Source organism: Olea europaea, unplaced genomic scaffold, assembly GCF_002742605.1.
Source record: "Olea europaea var. sylvestris unplaced genomic scaffold, O_europaea_v1 scaffold3782, whole genome shotgun sequence".
NCBI lineage: Eukaryota > Viridiplantae > Streptophyta > Magnoliopsida > Lamiales > Oleaceae > Olea > Olea europaea.
This window is the reverse complement of record NW_019257205.1, coordinates 25,867-32,468: the sequence shown is the minus strand read 5'-3', so window position 1 is coordinate 32,468 and position 6,602 is coordinate 25,867. Positions and strand designations below refer to the sequence as shown.

At 31.0% G+C, this 6,602-nt stretch overlaps 1 long non-coding RNA gene across 1 annotated transcript; it reads right to left on the bottom strand.

The window, feature by feature from the left end:
- Positions 1 to 4,062: 4,062 nt before the first annotated feature.
- Positions 4,063 to 6,180, bottom strand: LOC111386918. The gene is made up of 4 exons (XR_002701339.1): positions 6,112 to 6,180; positions 5,917 to 6,005; positions 4,861 to 4,931; positions 4,063 to 4,085 (listed from the first exon to the last, which is right to left on the bottom strand). It is a non-coding gene; the product is annotated as an uncharacterized LOC111386918 (long non-coding RNA).
- Positions 6,181 to 6,602: the final 422 nt, after the last annotated feature.

Genomic DNA, 6,602 nt, shown 5'->3' with positions numbered 1-6,602 from the left:
AAATAAAAAATCAAGGAGAATATTGGACAAAAAGTGTAAACTATAATGTGGAAAGGATTTAAATATTACAGTATTGCCATACCATTCCTAAAATTTACAATAAAACCCTAATAACTTGTGTACTAACAGTAGAGTCACATGATTTATTTTCAAATGAATTTTTTCTATTTAATTTAGTCTAGCATTTGGCAGCTTCGAGTCCCATCATTTCATAGAATAAATTACAGAGTACTTATTCAGACATTATATGTTTCGTGGCATTAGAGTCTACTATTTCATTACCTAAATAATCATACAAGAAAACAAAAATATGATCCATAAAATGAATATGGGGTAAAAATTAATTGTTTCATGTACATGTTTTGGCAAAAAGATTAAGTAATAGTTTGAAGAGTTTTCACGCGAACCTAATTCATACAAGTTACATAATCAATTAGCTTAAGTTGGTAAAACTCAAATTTTACATTTTCAGACACTGGTCCAACTCAACAATCAATTCCGCAATTGTTTTCAACTGTCACAAACAAAAATAATCTTACGCCAAATGAATAAAAACAATCAATAAATATGTTTTCTTAATTATTAGACACAAAAAAGAAAAAAGATACAATTTACTAAAATGAGAGAAGAAGAAAATCACATATTCTGAGGCAACGATACGAAAGATTTTTGCAACTTGACACAATCACACTCTCTTAAATTATGTGCAGCATTAAATTCATGCAATCATGAATTTTTACTTTTTATTATTATTATTTTTAATCTTATTACTTTTGGCCTTTCAAGTTGAGTGCATAGTGAATTGTGCTCCAATAAGCTAAGAAAGAAAATTTCTTGGAACTCTTCAAGCAATCAATTGCACAGTATTTGCCCATGCTTGATCGTACCATTATTTTGCAAACACTTGAATTAATTCTGAAGCCAAGAGAGCAAATTTCTTGCAACTTGACACAATCACACTCTTTAAATTACGTGCAGCATTAAATTCATGGAATCATGAACTCGTTTCCCCTTTTTTGAATCTTGTTTCATCTACTTTTTGCCTTTCTAGTTGAGGGCATAGTGAATTGTGCTCCAATAAACTAAGAATGGAAATTTCTTGGAACTCATATTTTCAAGCAATCAATTGCACAGTGAATGCCATGCTTGATCGTACCATCATTTTGAAAAATAGAACCAAAAACTACATTGCATACACCCTTGAATCAATTCTCGTTGTATTATCGAAGCCAAGAAAGCAAATTTCTTGGAACTTTAAAAAGTTAGGATGCATATTTTTAAACAATCAATTGCATAATAAATTTCCATGCTATATCGTACAATCATTTGAAAAAGAGTAATGTTATTTACAATCGTTCACTGTCGTAGTCGTCCTACGTACTGTACATGTGGTGGTTAGTGATTCGATACCACCACATGTATGTCACATAGGGCTACTATAATAGTGGACGACTGTAAATAACATTATTCATTGAAAAATAGAATCTAAAATTATATTGTGAACATCCTTAAATGAATTCTCGAAAATGACTGCTTGAATTGATCAAATGAAAAGTCACTTAATTGTTAAGGAAACGGGAAACCTATTTTAGCATCTATCGCCAATAGTAATAGTAGTTGCATATGTAATGATTGATTGACAGGCCTGAATTAAGTGTTAGATATTACTCAAGTCATGTTTATAATTTTTAGCATGTTTGGTAGGGATTTTAATTCAATTAACATCAATTTTTTAACCGTTATTTCACTATTTCAACCGTTATTTTTGAATTATTCTCACAGGTGGAACCCACTTTATCTCTAACGGTCAAAAAATCAATTAACAAAATCTCTACCAAACAATTAATTATTGAAATTTCTTTTTATAAGTATAAAAAAATAATAAAAAAAAAAGCACTTTGGCCATGTTTGATATCGCAAAATTTTCCATGGAAAATGGAAAACAAATTTCATTTCTCACTTTGGGCTTGTTTGATAGTAAAAATTTTCTAGACAATTGGTTTTCCACCTTTGACTCACACGTGCACCAATTCCTTATTTTTGGGGAATTCATTTTTCCTTGGGTAGATGGTTTTATGTTTTCCACCTTTTTTATTTTATTTTATTTTTTGCAATGGAAACAAATTATAAGAATAATTGTAAAAGAGGATATCCCTTAAATTAACAAATTTCATGTAAAATAAAGTCAAACGAACACAAAAAAAATATTAGAGTTGGTATTAAATAAATAGTGAAATTAAAATAAATTTTAATATCCAAAAGATGAGATTCCTTTTGTAACGCCGCACTTTCTTTTCTTCAATTTACATATATGTATGATGCGAAATGTTAATTTATTGTCTTTGTGAATAACCATGTTTTGTAATGGAGTATACCTTGGACGCCTTATGATCGACGTGCCAATTAAAGTTAATTATAATGCAATTCAATTGAACATATAACACATAATATGATATGTTATAATAAGCTTATGATGTTTTAATTTGTTATTAAATAAATTAAACATTGGCTTGATCTTAACATTTATATATTTTTCGTTTGATTGAATTTGTATTTGGACAGTAAAGAAGAATGGAATCAGCCCAATATTCAATGTAATGAATTTGGTAATTAGCACAATTTTGACTCCAATGAATTCGATAATTAATTAATTACTGCAATCTTATCATTAAATAAAGGACCTAAAATTAGAAAGAAACCTTAGGCATTCCTTTACTAAAAATGATTTCCGTGTTTCTTGTAATTGCAAGAATATTTCAACACACGAAGAAAATATATAACAAATTTCTTTCCACCCACCTCTGATTTACGCTCTTGGAAGGTACTAAATTTATTTTGAAATGATTTTGGTGATTCATGTTATATCTTATAATATAAATAAATGGGCACGTGCTCTTGTTAAATAATAGACATCACTACATATTTAAAAATGAATTAAATTATGCGTTTGAAGGGGGGGAGGGTTGGTTTGTGTTACATGCATGAATTTTATGTATAAACTAGTTTGTTGCCCGTGCAGTGCACGGGCAGAGTTATTTTGAAGGTAAAATTAGTATTCAATGAGGTAAGGAAAATGAATTTAATTTAATGTGGTCAATTTACATATGATTTTACTCTTTGAAAAATAGAGATGAAGCATTTAAGGTGCATGAAGAAATGAGAAGACATAATGGAATTAAAATGAGGAACTTACCCAGTCGCGTCTCATATGAATTATTGTGTCAACGTGTTGGGCCTTTGTGCTATTCCATTGGATGTTATTGTAAACCTTAGTAAGGTCCAAAGGAGCAGTCAAAGGGTAATAATAGTATATCTGGAGAGAGAGTTTAAATTTTGAGAATCTAAACTCGATAATATTGGCATATGAAATGTGAAGATCTATCGTATACGATAATGGCAATCCAACATGTGCATGCAACTTGGAAAATGGTTTAAAGAAAAGTAAGAGAAGATCATACTCAGGAGTTTATTTCTATATATGGAATGTCGCCATTTCCTAGATAATTATTGATAGGGATATTCCTCAACATATTAAAAGATTTATTATTATTATTATTATTTTTTATTTGTTGTAATTATGATCATCATATTGGATCGGTTGTTTACTTTGGTGACTTCAACCCGACAATTTTTCTCATAACTAAGTAATAAAATAAGTTTACTTTGATTACCAATTTTAAAATCACCTAAAACCCAAGCCAAATCCCTGATTTATTTTTCCTGTCTTCCGAACCAAGTTAGTGTATTGTCCAAACAAGAACTAAATGAATCCCGAGCATACATTGTAATCTGTTATATAGCTAAATGATGAAGCCAATGCATAAGACTCTGAAACTAGTCATAAATGGGAACACAAACACAGACAATAATGTATGATATATCGAGTGTGGAAACCCATACATTAAAATTAATTTAGTCCAAGTTTGAACGTGTATAGCCACAATTCATTAAATGATGTCATCTCATTATTATAACGAAAAAAAATTAATTACCTTAGATCAATAATGCTAGATGTACATTTTCCCATGCACCATGGATGACATTCCCGCTATGTAGCACACTATGGGCAGTGATGTGAAAGATTGCTGGAAAATCAAAGGAAGATGGTTCCATGAGGAAGAATACAAACCAAGATGTAGAGAATGATGCACATGTAATATGATTGTACCATTAAGAATATCAAGGCAAATGCTTCCATTGCTATTGATGTTGGGTGGAAAACATTTTGTTGTAAAAGCAACCAGAAACAAAGAATAAATCAGCTATTTGGGTCACTGAGTTCATCAACATAATCTCCATGGAAACAATAACTATTTGGAAGAACCACAAACTCTCCAAGGATAGGGGAAAACAAACTCTTTTCAACAAGATATTAAATAAAAAATTTTGTAGTATTGTTTTGAGTAATTACCAATGATATTCATAGAGTTTCAACAATGAACACAAATATATAGTTTATGTGCTCAACATCTACCTATTGAAAGAACTTCCAGGGGAGAAGAAGTTGAAATTTCAGGAATTCATTTTGCAAAACGTAGCAGGAAAAAGAACCAGAAAAAGAAGAGAATGAACTCGTAAACTTATTCTGCAAAATTGCACTTGGGGATAGGGTAAATCATTACATATTATAATATGTTTATATCGTTTAGCTTAGAAACTGATAAGGTATGAAGGGTTTCGACACCTAGTAAGAGAAAGAAATCTTCCTGCACAGTTATCTGCTTTTCACTATCAGAGTTCGATCTAAATACAAGTGAGCAAATGACTCAAAGATGGGAAGTTACTATACAACTAATGTAGAGGATACAAGCATATAAAAGGGTAATCGAGGGGAAAATGAATGGAAACCAAAAAATACACCTCCAGAATAAGGACTGTTGAAGGTCCCATAATCCTTGCTTGTCAATGGAATGCATATTCTGCTACAGGACCTACATTAGAAGTGAGAAGTGAATAGAATTAAACTTCAAACTTAGATCGAATACAACTGCTAAAGCAAAAATAGAATATAAATATCAGACTTAAAAAATGAAAAATACAAAAGTTCAATCCAACAGAAGTGTATCCCCACAATTGTAGAAATTTCTATTATACGAGGGAAAGTGATCATAAGAGATCATGTGCTCACATCAATGGACTACTATGATTTCATCATTCTTTGATTTACTCTAATTGATGTATATGCCCACAATTGATTAATGAAATTATTGCAACATTATTCACAATTTCTGAAGAAGATACTTTTCTAAATTTTCCCTTTAAATTATCATAGTTCCACTTCCAAGAACCTAATTAATCCACAGCCTACTTGACAATAGAGATGTAACGAAGAATAAGCATGCTAGCATAAATTTTCTTTTCCCTCCACAGGAAAACATCAGCAGCTGCCAAAAATCAGTAAGATAATTCAAGTGGAAAGATGTACAAGTATCCATGGAAAGGAGAATAAACTCATAACTCTGATTTTAAATTAGACAGGTATCTAGAATTGTTGATGTCTCTACTTGATTCCTCGAAAAATGCAAGAATTAGAGTGTAATTCATAATTTCGCATTTGAATATATTCCCTTGTTTATTTGTACCCCTTACTACATTTTTGTGAATGTTAAAGGTTCAAGTGTCAGAAGTATGGTAAGAATTCAAAATAAAAAGGGTAAAATGAATAAATTATCAGTAGTAAAAAGCTATAAACGATTCCAGAACAGCGATTCTATTTTCACATGGCAACTAAACAGTAGCAATTAAGTTGGATCAACCTTAAATAGATCTTTAGTCAAAATCTCACACAACTACAATTGCACCAGTAACATAAACACACATAAAAAAATTAGTCATTTGCCAATCAAAACACCAAGATCCTGCATAAATATCTAATAGATGTGTAAAATTAATCAATAGAGAGATATACATCCGTACATTTCCCTCTGCCTAGGACCTTGTGCATAGGCTTTTCGCGGCCAAATAGAAGGTAGCTAGATCTTGTCCTTGACCGTAACTGCCTTCGTCTAAAGGAAAATGGTTAATTAGAAGTATATTTCTTCAAACAAACAATTGTATTAAGATTATAATGCAAAACACAGTAACAAATTGAAGCTTACAACAACAACATACCACTGCCAGTGGCTGTAATCACCTAAGCAATCTTTACCATCTAAAATTTTCTCAATTTCTTTTTTTTAGGGGCAAAAAATTTCAAAAATATAACATTCCTGTACTGAAAAATAATCAAATCATTAAAAGTCTTAAAGAAAAACAAACGGATAGAAATTAAAAAAGTAGAAATTTGAGAGTTGAAAACGAACCTTAAGGGTCGACTCCATTTCAGTTTTTAATTTTTCGTCGACTGATTAGTTAGTTCTAATGAAGAGAACACATTCTTTGTATTCTCTACATGATATCCACGAAAGCATAGGCAAAAAAGAAGTAGAAACCATGCCTTGTGGTCCTTGATCGCGAGCTTTAGATCCTCCTCTACATCGTCGGTGACCACAGTGGATCCCAATTCTTCGTCTTCATTCTTCCTCATCGACAGTGGAACGAAAATCACCTTCATTTTTTTCCTTAAGATATAGACTTCGAAAGGTGTAAGAGAAGCTAAAAAG